At 46.9% G+C, this 14,862-nt stretch overlaps 1 protein-coding gene across 4 annotated transcripts in view; it reads right to left on the bottom strand.

The window, feature by feature from the left end:
- epn3a (epsin 3a) overlaps positions 1-14,244 on the bottom strand; it is a 41,651-nt gene extending 27,407 nt beyond the window's left edge. For 3 of the 4 annotated variants that reach the window (XM_034189484.1, XM_034189486.1, XM_034189487.1), the window contains exon 1: positions 13,960-14,243. The gene's annotated coding sequence lies outside the window, so the exon portion shown is untranslated. Of the gene's footprint in view, positions 1-13,959 lie in introns of all 4 variants that reach the window. The other variant, XM_034189485.1, reaches the window with a different exon arrangement.
- Positions 14,245-14,862: the final 618 nt, after the last annotated feature.

Below are 14,862 nucleotides of genomic sequence, written 5' to 3'. Positions count from 1 at the left end.
GACACCTCATCACCTTTGAATGTCAGTAGGACAGCTTGTCAGTAGGAGTCAGGACAGCTCAGTGTGTTGCTCCACTAATCCATGTAAAATGCAGGCTTTCCTGGGACACCAATTCTAATGAACTGAAGGAGAAGTCCTGGGTAAACAGGCTAACAATGTGAAACAGGTTTTAATCTGTTGGTTTTGATGAAATCCAAATTATATGCAGCAATACTTTGATGGCGTAGAATATCATTGAGTACATTTCTAGGTAAATTAGGCAGATATTTTACACTTAAAATGACATACCTTAACCTGTCATTTTTCTCAATTTTCAGGTAGCTGTTCCTATGTGAAAGGCTTGTTAAAGAGTCTATTTCAGGTTGTTGATAATGCAATAATATTTTCGAAGGCGATAGAAGCTTTAGATAACAATAGGCCTGACACTCTTCATTTCAATAATTTCTTAATTGTTCTTTATTTTTCAGGACTTGTGTTGATGGTGTCTGGTGGCAAGTGAGTAGAATTAAGTTAGGCCCCATAAAAAAACAAAAACAAACAAATGTTAGTTTATCATCCCCACCCACATGTCAAAATCGGCCCACATCAATTTATTTATTTATTTATTTTCATTTTGCAGAATTTCACTGACGGCAGTACAGCTGGTGCAAGAACTGGCATGTCCATTAGGTGGTGAGTGTGCTTTGACCAAAAGCGGCCATTGACAATCACAGTCAGTTGCCCTTGTCACTCACACACAGTACACATGTTTATCACACTACTAGTGTGCAGTACACTGACTGTATCCAACATGGAAACAAGATTTATTTTTAAAATATCTGATACTTTCAGTTCCTCACTTGGTATGCAGGTGCTGTAGGTGTCCTATTTGAGGTTTAAAATTATGTTGTATGTACCTGTTTCTAATAAAAATAAATAAATAAATAAAAATCTGCACTCCCACATCACTTTTTTCTGATGTCAGAGATGATAACCTAATGTTACTTTATGGGACCTTAACTGTATTATGTATTAATAACTAATGTATTAATTAGTATGTATTAATAACTGTATTATTAATTCAGCATATCAAAACAACCTTGTGTACCAAATGTCAGTAATCTGTGTCCAGTGTTGCCACAGTTACTTTGAAAAAGTAACTTAGTTACTTTACTGATTACTCAATTGTAAAAGTAACTTAGTTACTTTACTGATTACTCAATTGTAAAAGTAACTAAGTTAGATTACTAGTTACTTTTTTAGTTACTTTTCCCAGCTGCCGACAACAACCCTCTGCCACCTCAACATGACAATGATACCTGTTTTGCCAAAACTCACTTTATAGTCACCCTTTCTTGACTTCAATGAAAATAAATACTTGTTTTATAAAAAGTAAAATAAAGACCTCTTTCTTGACCTCATATTTAACTGTTGACAGCACTGTAACAGTAAAACTTGCAATTTCGAGCCTACATTGTTTATAAAGGTAACTATAAATTCTAACATTTTTCTAACATTTAAATTCTCTCTAAACATTTTACTTGTCGAAATTATTATTATTTAAGCAATATAGTTGTAGTAAAAAACTGCTTCAAAATTGCACCCTTTAATCTAGGGGTGTTGTGGGGGAGGGGGGCACATCCTTGCCCCACGCCCCCATTCCATCTAGATTCGCCCCTGCTTTGGCGTTTGAGCACAAAGAATGGATAACATTTATTTATGCAGAAAACAGGACCAGATTACAGGTAAGAAAGTTTTATTGCGTTTTCACATCATGTGGTCCTCAGAAAGGAGTTAGGTGCATTTGAGTGGAAAATAGTGTTAGTTGTTGACGCGTCGCGGAGGATCAGCTGTTTTAACGACCAGATACAGAGCGGCTCAGCTCAGCTCTAAATAAAGGAGGAAAAAAAGTATAAAAATGTCTTTGTAAAGTTCAGTGCAGGTGTGCTGATCACCGCGCTTTAAGAGGTGAGGACGAGTTGAGCAGCTGCAAAAAACCGCGGATTAAAGCTCACAGCTCGCTTAAAGTGGGCAGTTCAGTCAAACCCCGACCTCCTGCCCACGGACCAAGTTTAATGCTGTTATCGACCCAGAATGAAAAATAATAGTAACGCACAGTGACATGGAGAAGTAACTTTAATCTGATTACTGATTTGGAAAGATTAACGCGTTAGATTACTCGTTACTAAAAAAAAGTGGTCAGATTAGAGTAACGCGTTACTAAGTAACGCGTTACCGGCATCACTGCCTGTGTCCTTTAGAAACCAAGATAATGACTATCAGTGTTTGAACATAACAGCCATATTGAAATTCAAGATGGCAGCCAACCCAGTGGTCAGACCGCTTGGATCGGGCAATTTTTGAATTCAGCATTTGAAAATACCCCTGTATGCAAAATTTCACACTTTCTGCCAGAAGTGAACATCTTTTTCACATATCTGCCCCAACTACTAGACTTTCCCCAAGCACAGGAACCGATTCTAAAAATCGTTAGCTACAGCCTTAAATGAAAACATACGTATCGGGTTGTACAGAAAATATTTCATGTATTATTTCATTCATTCACACTTTACACTCAGTAACTGTGTTTGTAAGGAGAGAACAATTCCGAACCTCCAAGCGATGAAACTCAAACCCTAGGCTCACTTTTCTTTGAGACAACTTGAAGATTTATCTCTGGGAACATGTTCAGCACATCCGTTCTAGGTAATCAATAGCCAGCTTAACAGCCTTTTTCCAACAGTTTCACCAAGCATTTTTTACCCTGCAAAACAAATAATATTCTCCCTACAGTACGCGGCTGCAGGGGACTATTCCACCTGACCAGTCAACAGTTGAAATCAGGTCAACAGTTGAAATCAGTGTTTTACCTTGGTTTCTGCAAACAGAGGCAGTGCACGCCCTCTGTTTTTCTAACCTGAATGTGTGACCAAAGCAGTAATACAGCATTAGAAGACCGTCAAAACTCTAAAGAAACACCTGAAATCCTAGATCAGTATACTGGAATTCACAGTAAAAGCATCTTGATTTTATTCTCACTTCAATAATTCAAGACCATGTTATTTTAAAATGTAGTGCACATAAACATCCGCTACACTGCCCTGACATGGACAGCGGACTGGTTTCCACTCACAACTCCATCTCGAGTGATGAGTTCTACGAAAATAGCAGATCGACGTCAGCACTTAAGTGCTGTGAGATAACATTTCCGTTATTTAAAATTTTAAGAAGCATAAGCAAAAGCTGTTTTACAATAATTTTCATTGACTCACTGAATTACATGACATTAAAATTATAATTACTGGATAAACTGAATATAAGACTGCAACAGATAAAAGATTAATGAAAGAAAATTAATCATTAGGTCTAATTGATAATAAATTAATTGTAAAAGGTAAATTTCAAGGAAATTATGTCAGATTTGCATTATGAGGGATACAAACTTTTAACTTATTTTTAAACAGTTGTATACTAAGGATAGAGTGGTTTAAACCATGGAAATAGACTGGAATTGACGTCACGTGACTAGCGGCCTGCCGCACGGCAGCCATTACTAAGGGTGGAGGAGAGCACCTTGAGCAGTTAAGGCACCTGTTAAACAGAAGCGAAATGAGAGGAAAAAAGGCAGCCAGTGCTTCGCCATCAACTGCACCAACTAAAAAAACAAATTCTCCAATACTAAAATGAACTGTACAAGAGCCTTAATGTAATTATGTAAAACAAATGTCTATTTTAAAGTCGTTATGTCGCAATTTAATATCGATATACTGAGAGTATAACTCAACGCTATAAGTTCTTTTCATTAAGCTGCGTTCACATGCATATACGGAAACAAAAATGATTAAATATATTTATGTCTACATATATATACTTGCAGTTGTTTAATATGATTTGTACATGGTGGTCACAGGCGGCATTTAAATTTTAACAGTGTGGTTGGAGGGGATGGACGAGATACTTTTTACCCTGACTGAGGGTCAAAAGTCATAAATTCTGAATGGCTTTATATCTACTTGGAATAAAATGTTAGTAAAAATCATATATATGTTGTTGTCATTAAAAGACTAGCAATAATATTACAGTGGAAAAGCAGCAAGATAAATGACCATAATGGGAAGGCATACTTCAGATTTATATTTTAATACATAAGGATTTTTTATCCAGGCATTATTAAGCTAATAGAGCTTTTAATCAGCTTGAATACACTTACAAGGCTTCATTTATAAAAATCCATTGAGAATTATGATGACAGGAAAAAAACATCACAGGAAATGACCAGAATTGTTGTGTGGGCCGCTGAAGAGGAGGTACTGCTGGCCCACCACCACAGAGGGCGCCTGCTTGGAGTGCGGGCTCCAAGCACGAGGAGGGCGCCAGACCCAGAAGAAGTGACAGCTGTCACTCATCCTCTGCACCAGCTGTCCACTCGTTCATCATCACCACCATAAAAGCCGGACTGCAACTCCACCTCCCCCGCCGAGAAATCGACTACCATTACCAAGGTAATTTCTCTGTGAACTTAAGACTGTGTATCTGTCTAAACTCTTCTTTGCAGCCATTTCCTGTCGGTGAGACTCGTCTGTGGAGGTGGCGTTTGAGGTGTTCAGCGACTGCTTCGCAACACCTCCCACCCAGATAAGTGCTCAACAGGAGCTGCACGAGTGTGTGCTTGGAGGTGGAGGCGCTTCCTCCCTCGTTAACTGTGGATTACTGAGTGTGCGGACTCACACTCACTCATCATATTTCTGCTTTCTGCCAGCAGTACCAGGGTCGACAGCCGAAGACAGAGGGCCACCTGGGGACTCGGACTTGGCGGCTCCGGTGTTCTTCAGGACCGTTGGTGGTGGAAGCTGTGTGGGACGCAGCTTCTCTCTCGTCGGGGGTCTTCTATCTCGAGCCTGCCCACACGTCACCTGGTGTTAAATTGACTGTGCAGATTACAGTACGTTTCGTTGTGTATTATCGCAACATTAAATTGTTACCTTTTTGGCTTATTCATTGTCCATTCATTTGCGCCCCTGTTGTGGGTCCGTTGCTACGCCACCTTCCCAACAGGATTTCTCGGCCATCGTTCATGGATTCCGAGGGGCGTCAACCCGAGCTCTGAACCGGCCAATGGAAGAGCCAGGAGCGCAGGCATCAGCGGGAGGCGTGTTGAGTGAGCTGCAGCATATCTTAACCGCCTTCCCGGCTCGGTTAGATTAGTGACCGAGCAGAGTGTCCTCCTTAATCGGAGGGTGGAGGCTCTCACCGCCAGGTGGAAGCGCGCGATCAGGGCGCTGCTGCAGCACTCCTCTGGCTGGTCCTGGGCCTGTATCAGATGTTCCACGGGTCGTTCAACGAACCCCCCCACCGTCCCCCTGAAGCATACATAAGCACTCAGGAACGTACGGGGGATGTGTCGAGACTGTGCGCGGACTTCCTCATGCAGTGTTCGCTCGTCTTTTCACAGCGCCCTGTCATGTACGCATCAGATGCTAGCTGGGTGGCTTATGTTATTATTTGCTTCGAGGGAGGCACGCGCATGGGCTACGCGCTTTGGGAGCAGAATTCACGTGCTCCTAACGCTTATACTGGGTTTGTACGGGAGTTCAAACAAGTGTTGATCATCCAACAGAGGCGAGACGCGCTGTCGAACGTGTGCTGTCGATGAGACAGGGGCGCCGTAGCGCAGCAGAGTATGCAAGTCGACTTTCGCATCGCGGCGGCAGAGGTCCGGCTGGAATACCGTTGCGCTCCGCGCCGCCTTTGTAATGGACTGTCCCCGGTCCTTAAGGAGCACCTACTGGCTAAGGAGGAACCGCAGGATTTGACGGGGCTTGTCCGATTAGTTATACGCTTAGACAACGTTTTAAACGAGCATCGTCGGGAGCAGGCCGGGGGGCGTGACCAGGGCACGAGCCGTCCCTCCCCCTTCCGGTTCGACAAGGTGACCTTGTCCCCACGCTTCACGTGCCAGAGAGCTCAGTGTGGCTACAGTCCCCCTGTGAGGAGCTAGGGAACGAGCAGGGCCAAATCTAAGATCAAATCTCAGACAAAGGAGGCTGGCCCCGCGGGGAGTGTTTTGTCTGCGGCTCTTGCGAGCACATGCAGAGGGACTGCCCCCAAATGGTCAAACTACAACGCCCATCCTTAGAAACTGGGCTAAGGGTGGGCCATAACACGCATGCGGGAAAACCCCGCAAATCTGCACGAATCCCAGTAACAATCCTTTGTGGGGATTTAACCCTTCACGCCCCAGCACTGGTAGACACGGGGTCTGAAGGGAATCTGCTGGACAGCAGATGGGTAAAGCAAGTAGGGCTCCCTCTGGTGGCTCTGCCGACACCATTGCGGGTGCGAGCACTAGATGGCAACCTGCTTCCATTAATCACACATCAGACACAACCAGTGACTTTGGTTGTGTCTGGGAATCACAGGGAGGAGATAGTGTTCCATGTAACACCTTCTACCTCCCGAGTGATTTTGGGCTTTCCATGGATGGTGAAGCACAATCCCCGGATAGATTGGCCGTCCGGGGTAGTCACGCAGTGGAGCGAAACCTGCCACCGGGAGTGTTTAGGATCCTCGGTCCCTCCCGGCACTACGGCTAATGAGGAGGTCAAAGTTCCCCCCAATCTATCGGCGGTGCCAAAGGAGTACCATGATCTTGCTGACGTTTTCAGCAAAGATCTGGCGCTCACTCTTCCCCCGCACCGACCGTATGATTGTGCCATCGATTTGGTCCCGGACGCTGAGTACCCGTCCAGTAGGTTGTACAACCTCTCACGTCCGGAACGCGAATCAATGGAGACCTACATCCGGGACTCCTTAGCTGCCGGGCTGATCCGGAACTCCACCTCCCCGATGGGTGCTGGTTTCTTTTTTGTGGGTAAAAAAGACGGCGGACTCCGTCCATGCATTGATTACAGAGGGCTGAACGAGATCACGGTTCGCAACCGATACCCGTTACCTCTGTTGGATTCAGTGTTCACGCCCCTGCATGGAGCCCAAATTTTCACTAAATTGGATCTTAGAAACGCGTACCACCTGGTTCGGATCCGGAAGGGAGACGAATGGAAGACGGCATTCAACACCCCGTTAGGTCATTTTGAGTACCTGGTCATGCCGTTCGGCCTCACTAACGCCCCCCGCGACGTTCCAAGCTTTGGTAAATGACGTCTTGCGGGACTTCCTGCATCGGTTCATCTTCGTATATCTGGACGATATACTCATCTTTTCCCCAGACCCTGAGACCCATGTCCAGCATGTACGTCAGGCCTACAGCGGTTGTGGAGAACCGGCTGTTTGTGAAGGGCGAGAAGTGCGAGTTCCACCGCACTTCTTTGTCCTTCCTGGGGTTCATCATCTCCTCCAACTCCGTCGCCCCTGATCCGGCTAAGGTTGCGGCGGTGAGAGATTGGCCCCAACCAACAAGCCGCAGGAAACTACAGCAGTTCCTAGGCTTTGCAAATTTCTACAGGAGGTTCATTAAAGGTTACAGTCAGGTAGTTAGCCCCCTGACTGCCCTGACCTCCACCAAGGTCCCCTTGGCCTGGTCGGATCGGTGCGAAGCCGCGTTCCAGGAGTTGAAACGCCGGTTCTCGACTGCACCAGTTCTGGTGCAGCCTGATCCTGATCGCCAGTACATAGTAGAAGTGGACGCCTCTGACTCAGGGATAGGAGCCGTGCTGTCCCAGAGCATGGAGGCTGATAAGGTTCTCCATCCTTGTGCCTTTTATTCCCGGAGGTTGACCCCCGCTGAACGGAACTATGACGTCGGCAATCGGGAACTTCTTGCGGTGAAGGAGGCTCTTGAAGAGTGGAGACACCTGCTGGAGGGGGCATCGTTGCCCTTCACGGTTTTCACGGACCGTCGGAACCTGGAGTACATCCGGACCGCCAAGCGGCTGAACCCCAGGCAAGCCCGCTGGTCTCTGTTCTTCGGGCGCTTTGACTTCCAGATCACGTATCGCCCCGGGACCAAGAACCAAAAACCAGATGCATTGTCCCGGGTGCACGAAGAAGAAGCCAAAGCGGGGCTGTCGAACCCCACCGAGACCATCATCCCCGAGTCCACTGTCGTGGCCACCCTCACCTGGGACGTGGAGAAGACCGTCCGGGAGGCCCTGACAAGGAGCCCGGACCCGGGGACTGGCCCCAAGAACCGACTGTACGTCCCACCAGAGGCAAGAGCTGCCGTATTGGACTTCTGTCACGGGTCCAAGCTGTCCTGTCATCCCGGAGTGCATAGGACCGTGGCAGTAGTCCAGCAGCGCTTCTGATGGGCGTCCCTGGAAACCGACGTCCGGGACTACGTCCAGGCCTGTACCATCTGCGCCAGGGGCAAGGCAGACCATCGGAGGACGACGGGCCTCCTCCAACCCCTGCCAGTGCCTCATCGCCCCTGGTCTCACATCGGCCTGGATTTCATCACGGGCCTCCCGCCGTCCCAGGGCAACACCGTGATTCTCACGATAGTGGACCGGTTCTCCAAGGCGGCCCACTTCGTGGCCCTCCCGAAGCTCCCGACGGCCCAGGAGACGGCAGACCTCCTGGTCCACCACGTCATGCGGCTGCATGGGATACCATCGGACATTGTATCAGATCGTGGTCCCCAGTTCTCTTCACAGGTGTGGAAGAGTTTCTGCAAGGAGCTGGGGGCCACCGTGAGTCTCTCGTCCGGGTACCACCCCCAGACCAACGGCCAGGCAGAGCGGGCCAACCAGGAGTTGGAGCAGGCCCTTCGGTGTGTCACCCCGCGCATCCGGCGGCCTGGAGTCACCATCTGGCCTGGATCGAGTATGCCCACAACAGCCAAGTTTCGTCTGCTACCGGCCTCTCCCCTTTTGAGGCATGTTTGGGGTACCAGCCCCCATTGTTCCCACTGGTGGAGGGAGAGGTCGGTGTGCCCTCGGTCCAGGCCCACCTCAGGAAAGACAGGGTGAATCCGCAGTGAAGCGGATTCACCCTGTCTTTCATGTTTCCCGTCTCAAACCACACCACACCTCGCACCTCTGTACTCCGGGACCTACGCCGCCTCCTGCCCGGCTCATTGACGGGGAGCCTGCCTGGACAGTCCGCAGGCTCCTGGACGTCTGTCGTAAGGGCCGGGGTTTCCAATATCTGGTGGACTGGGAGGGGTATGGACCTGAAGAACGCTCCTGGGTGAAGAGGAGCTTCATCCTGGACCCGGCCCTCCTGGCCGAGTTCTACGCAAGACATCCGGACAAGCCTGGTCGGACGCCAGGAGGCGCCCATTGAGGGGGGGGTCCTGTTGTGTGGGCCGCTGAAGAGGAGGTACTGCTGGCCCACCACCACCAGAGGGCGCCCTGCTTGGAGTGCGGGCTCCAAGCACGAGAGGGCGCCAGACCCAGAAGAAGTGACAGCTGTCACTCATCCTCTGCACCAGCTGTCACTCGTTCATCATCACCACCATAAAAGCCGGACTGCAACTCCACCACCCCGCCGAGAAATCGACTACCATTACCAAGGTAATTTCTCTGTGAACTTAAGACTGTGTATCTGTCTAAACTCTTCTTTGCAGCCGTTTTCCTGTCGGTGAGACTCGTCTGTGGAGGTGGCGTTTGAGGTGTTCAGCGACGGCTTCGCAACACCTCCCACCCAGATAAGTGCTCAAACAGGAGCTGCACGAGTGTGTGCTTGGAGGTGGAGGCGCTTCCTCCCTCGTTAACTGTGGATTTACTGAGTGTGCGGACTCACACTCACTCATCATATTTCTGCTTTCTGCCAGCAGTACCAGGGTCGACAGCCGAAGACAGAGGCCACCTGGGGACTCGGGACTTGGCGGCTCTGGTGTTCTTCAGACCATTGGTGGTGGAAGCCGTGTGGGACGCAGCTTCTCTCTCGTCGGGGGTCTTCTATCTTCGAGCCTGCCCACACGTCACCTGGTGTTAAATTGACTGTGCAGATTACAGTACGTTTCGTTGTGTATTATCGCAACATTAAATTGTTACCTTTTTGGCTTATTCATTGTCCGTTCATTTGCGCCCCCTGTTGTGGGTCCGTGCTACGACACCTTCCCAACAAGAATGGCATATTTTCCCCAAATTTCCACACTTTACAAAAAACATTTTTTTTCTACCCAGACATGTATGGGTTCATTAGAAAGAGCAAATAAAGGGCTTTAAAACAAACTTACTTTTATTAAAATCTGTTAACAAATAGCGACAGTAGAGAGAGAAAAGCAGCACAGTTTGTCATAATTTCCCCAAATTTCTGCATTTTACATAGAAGTTTTTTTTTCACCCACACACGCATAGGTTCATTGGAAAGAGCTTTGAAAGGGCTTTAAAACAAGCCTACATTTATTAAAATGTGTTAAGAAATAGCGACACTAGTACAAAAAAAGCGGTCAGTTTATTATTGATGATCTGCACAACTCCACCCTTAGTAATGGCACCTTCCTGTCCTGAGCGACGCTAATAGATTGAGGCGCACACATCCATTCCAGTCTATATTTTCATGGTTTAAACTAGTCATTTCCTTCAGTTTCTCACTTTTTTCCCCACTTGGGGTCCATAGCAGACCTGACCTACATATTGATTTGGCACATTTTACACTGGATCCCCTTCCTGACATAGCTCCACATTATATGGAGAATGGGCATGGGTGGTCTTGAACTGCGAACCGTCTGCTCTGGAAACAAGTGCATTAACCGTTTGGCCACCACGCTGCCCTCATACACTGCTTTTTAAAAATTTTATACATTTCTACATTCATTCATTCATGTCTTTATTTCTATACCCACTTACTCCAATCAAGAGTCACAAGGGGCTGGAGCCTACCCCAGCAGTCAGAGGGTGAGAGGTGGTGCGCACCTGGACAAGATGCCAAACTATTGGAGGGCCAGGTTTAAAGGGTTTTGAATTAATTTGAAACATTTAATATAATGGGTTAGGGTTAGGGAGTTTAATCTTGGTGTACAAGGTCTGTTAGAAAAGTATCTGACCTTTTAATTTTTTTTCAAAAACCTGATGGATTTGAATCACGTGTGCTTGCATGAGCCAACCTTGAACCTTCGTGCGCATGCGTGAATTTTTTCACGCCTGTCGATTGCATCATTTGCTGGTAAGCAGCCTTTGTGTGAGGATGGGTGGAGTCTCTCGTTGGATTTTCATTGCAAGGAAAATGGCGGAACAACTGGAGCAGCGCTGTCCTGTGCACCAGCAAAATTTCCTGTATATTCGTTTTGTGAATTGTTTTGTAATTTGTGTCGGTAGCATGGCCCAAGCAGAGGGTCACCCCTTTGAGTCTGGTTTGCTTGAGGTTTCTTCCTCAGAAGGACTTTTTTCCTGTCGCCTGTATGCTTGCTCTGTGGGTTGGTAAGGTTAGACCTTACTTGAGTAACTTAGTTGTGATTTGGTGCTATATAAATGAAATAAATTGAAAATAGGTGAACTGGAACATTAAATTGGCCGTAGGTGTGAATTGTGTTTGTCTGTCTATATGTGGCCGCCTCTCACCCAATGACCGCTGGAATAGGCTCCACCTACCTGGTGACCCTTAATTGGAATAACGGGTATAGAAAATTAATGGATGAGTGATTAGCAAATAGCAATTTAATCACTTCCAATTTTGTAGACGCTATCATGTATTTTTGTAATTAAGCTATCATGGAAATAACTACTCTACTTGGCTGGAAAACCTGCAAAATATCTAGAATGTCACTTAAAACAATGTATTTTTCCTGTAAAATGGAACATTAGTTAATCTGTGCAAGTATCTTTTGCCCTGTGTTTTAGCTATTGCACTAGTTAAAGTTAGTCTGGATCAGGATTAGGCTAAGTCTTATTTTATTAGTGGCCGATAAAACCATGTTGGTCATTGCTGCATCAATAGCCCTATGTAACACATCTGACAACTGGAAGAACAGTCCGAACGTGGCTGTTGTGTGGGCCGCCAGAAGAGGAGGTACTGCTGGCCCACCACCAGAGGGCACCCTGCCTGAAGTGCGGGCTTCAGGCATGAGAGGGCGCTGCCGCCTCACAGGAACAGCCGAGGTGACAGCTGTCACTCATCAACTATGACAGCTGTCACCGATCATCTGCACTTCACCCCAGATAAAAGCAGGATGACACCTCCACCACGTCGCCGAGATATCGTTCTTCTAAGGAGGTAATATTCTCAGTCATAAACTAAACTGTATCTTAGTCTGAACTCTTTTTGCAGCCTCTTTCCTGTGGAGCCTTGTCCACTGATTGGTGGTTTGTGAGAGTGCCGACGTCTTCGCCTCTCACTCTTTCCAGATAAGTGCTGAAACAGGAGCTGCACGAGTGTGTGATTTGAGGTGGAGGTGGAATTCCCACCGTTGTTGTTACTGGGTGTACACACCCACATTTGACTGTCTTTGCTCTTCGCCAGCAGTACCAGATCCGACACGCGGAGACGGTGGCCACCTGGGGATTCGGGACCTGGCGGCTCCAGTATCCTTCGGGTTCGGTGGCGGAGGAAACCGTGTGGTTCCGGTTCTTCTTTAGACGGACGTCTCCTATCGTCGAGCCTGCCCACACGACACCTTTATCCATTGACTTTGTATCATTCTATAATCTGCTGTGTGTGGTTGTGGCATTCACAACAGTAAAGTGTTCAAATTTGACTCCTTCTATTGTCCGTTCATTTGCGCCCCCTGTTGTGGGTCCGTGTCACTACACTTTCACAACAGTGGCAGATTTCTGATCCTGTATTAAACCCAATGTGCGAGAAGAACGAGTTACCACAGAGCAACTGGAAATACCGGACAAACAGTTGGAAAGTAACACATCCACATCCAGACCTGCAGCAACAGCTACAAATTACTGCAATTACTCTCTAGGATCGTGATACTGGACTCAGCAAAAGGCTAAGATTCAAGCAAGTAGAGTGGATAATAAAGTTTGTCACACCCTAGTGATCAAGGTGCAATTAAACCCCCATATGGACAGATTTCTGCTCTGATCCAGTTACATTTGCCCCAGTCAAGACACAAATACACTATCAACAAGAGCAATCTGAGATTTCTGACATCCACCAAGGGGTGACAAGGACTCAAAATAAAAGATACACGATTCACATCGTGACCCGGACTTCACTGGAATCCAGATTCCACACACAGTACAATAATGTGCACACTGATCCAGAATGGTTCGCCTGATCAAGATACTGCAATCTGCTATTTAATCACAAAAACAATGTGGTTTTCCATGGCCTAATATCTATCTTGGTGAACATTTCATCAAAATCCGTGCAGTAGTTTGATGTAATCCTGCTAACAGACAGACAGAAAATAATTCAGATGATTTTATTACATCCTTGGCAGATTGTAACATTTTATCAAATCAATCATTTAAAATTGGCAACAAACAAACAAACGTTCTCTGGTTCCAGATTCTCAAAGTTGATGAGTTGCTCCATTTCTCTGATTTCAGTGTAAACTGAATAACTGACTTTTTAATGAAAATTTGAAGATTTTGCCTCAGATTATGGGTAACGTTTTGTATTTTTAATCACTTAATTGAAAAACAGCAGATATATTCATCTATAATGAAATTATCATGACTTGGAGCTCTGGATTGGGTATAAATCACATATTAGAGGCAGCTCAACCCACTTATCTCTCAGCACAGTTAGAGCTGAAGTCATGACTTTGTCATGATGACGGATTAGAAGAATTCCAGTAATCTGTCAAACGCATCCTGGTGTTCACAGATAGATCAAGAACTGTGCGCCACTGATCCCAGATCAGGCCTACAGCCGTCAGGTTTTACTGCGTCCTGTGTCAGGAGTGGGGGAAAAAGCAGGTATTGATCCATTTATTAGTCTGAGGTGCCCTGTGTCCCAGAACAGGATGAACGGGCCTGGATCGGACACGTTGCGTCAAACGGGACGATCGTATAATGAAGTGACTCAGTTTTTGTGTGCGACTTTAAAAGTTAACCGCGTCAAAGGCGCAAAAACACCGAAGGGCGAAGCTCAGACTCACTGGTTCACTTTGCGTCTTACCTTCATGCCATGGCGCGTCAAAGGGTCCCAACTCAGGGAGTCAGAGGACAAGAACCCAGTCCCTCATTCGACATTCCCGACGATTTTGGGAAAGACGAAAGGAGGAGAGAAGGGAGAGAGAGAGAGAGAGAGAGAGAGAGAGAGAGAGAGAAAACAACGTTCAGTGCGCAGAAGTGAACATCACCAGAGATCCGGATCCTGAACGCGACACTAAAGCGCCGCTGTGCGTTCTGATCGTCAAACTTTAGTTGTGCGCGTATTTGACGAATGGAAGAGCTGGACTGCAGATGGTAAAGGCACCCCCACCCCCACCCCACGGAAGAAGAAGGAAAAAAAGCGCACAGAGGGAGGGAGCAGAGGTTCAGAGCATGCAGTGTCAGACTTAACCCGCTCAGTGCCGCACCAAGAGCCACGCCGGCTGGCACAGGTGGAGCCTCAACGAACAATGCAGGGGCGGAGACAGAAAATCATAGGCGGGGGGGGGGGGGGCTGTCCACTAGCTGTGCATTATATTGTTTGAGCATATTGAAATACTGAATATTTTTCAGTCAGCATTTCAAGGGTTTGCAAACAGTGAATGATTTTGTGAAGCATGTGTTTCATTGAATATTTTAATTGTTTCAAAATGGGGAATCAATATCTGAAACAAATGTTTTATTTATAATGTGATAATTTATTTAGAGCACTTTTTAGGCAGGGGTGGTGGCCCAGTGGTTAGTGCGCTTGGTTTCAGTGTGGAAGGTTCCCAGGTCAAACCCCACCCCTGCCACATTTCTCCATGTGGCATTGCATCAGGAAGGGCATCTGGCATAAAACTTGTGCCAAATCAACATGCAGATCCACCTTGGATCTGCTGTGGTGACCTGAGTGAAGAAACAAGGGAACAGCCAAAGGGTCTTTTAT

The sequence above is a fragment of the Thalassophryne amazonica genome, chromosome 16 (genome assembly GCF_902500255.1).
Source record: "Thalassophryne amazonica chromosome 16, fThaAma1.1, whole genome shotgun sequence".
In the NCBI taxonomy this organism is placed as follows: Eukaryota; Metazoa; Chordata; class Actinopteri; order Batrachoidiformes; family Batrachoididae; genus Thalassophryne; species Thalassophryne amazonica.
Note: the sequence above shows the minus strand (reverse complement) of the source record. Positions and strands in the feature narration are given on the sequence as shown.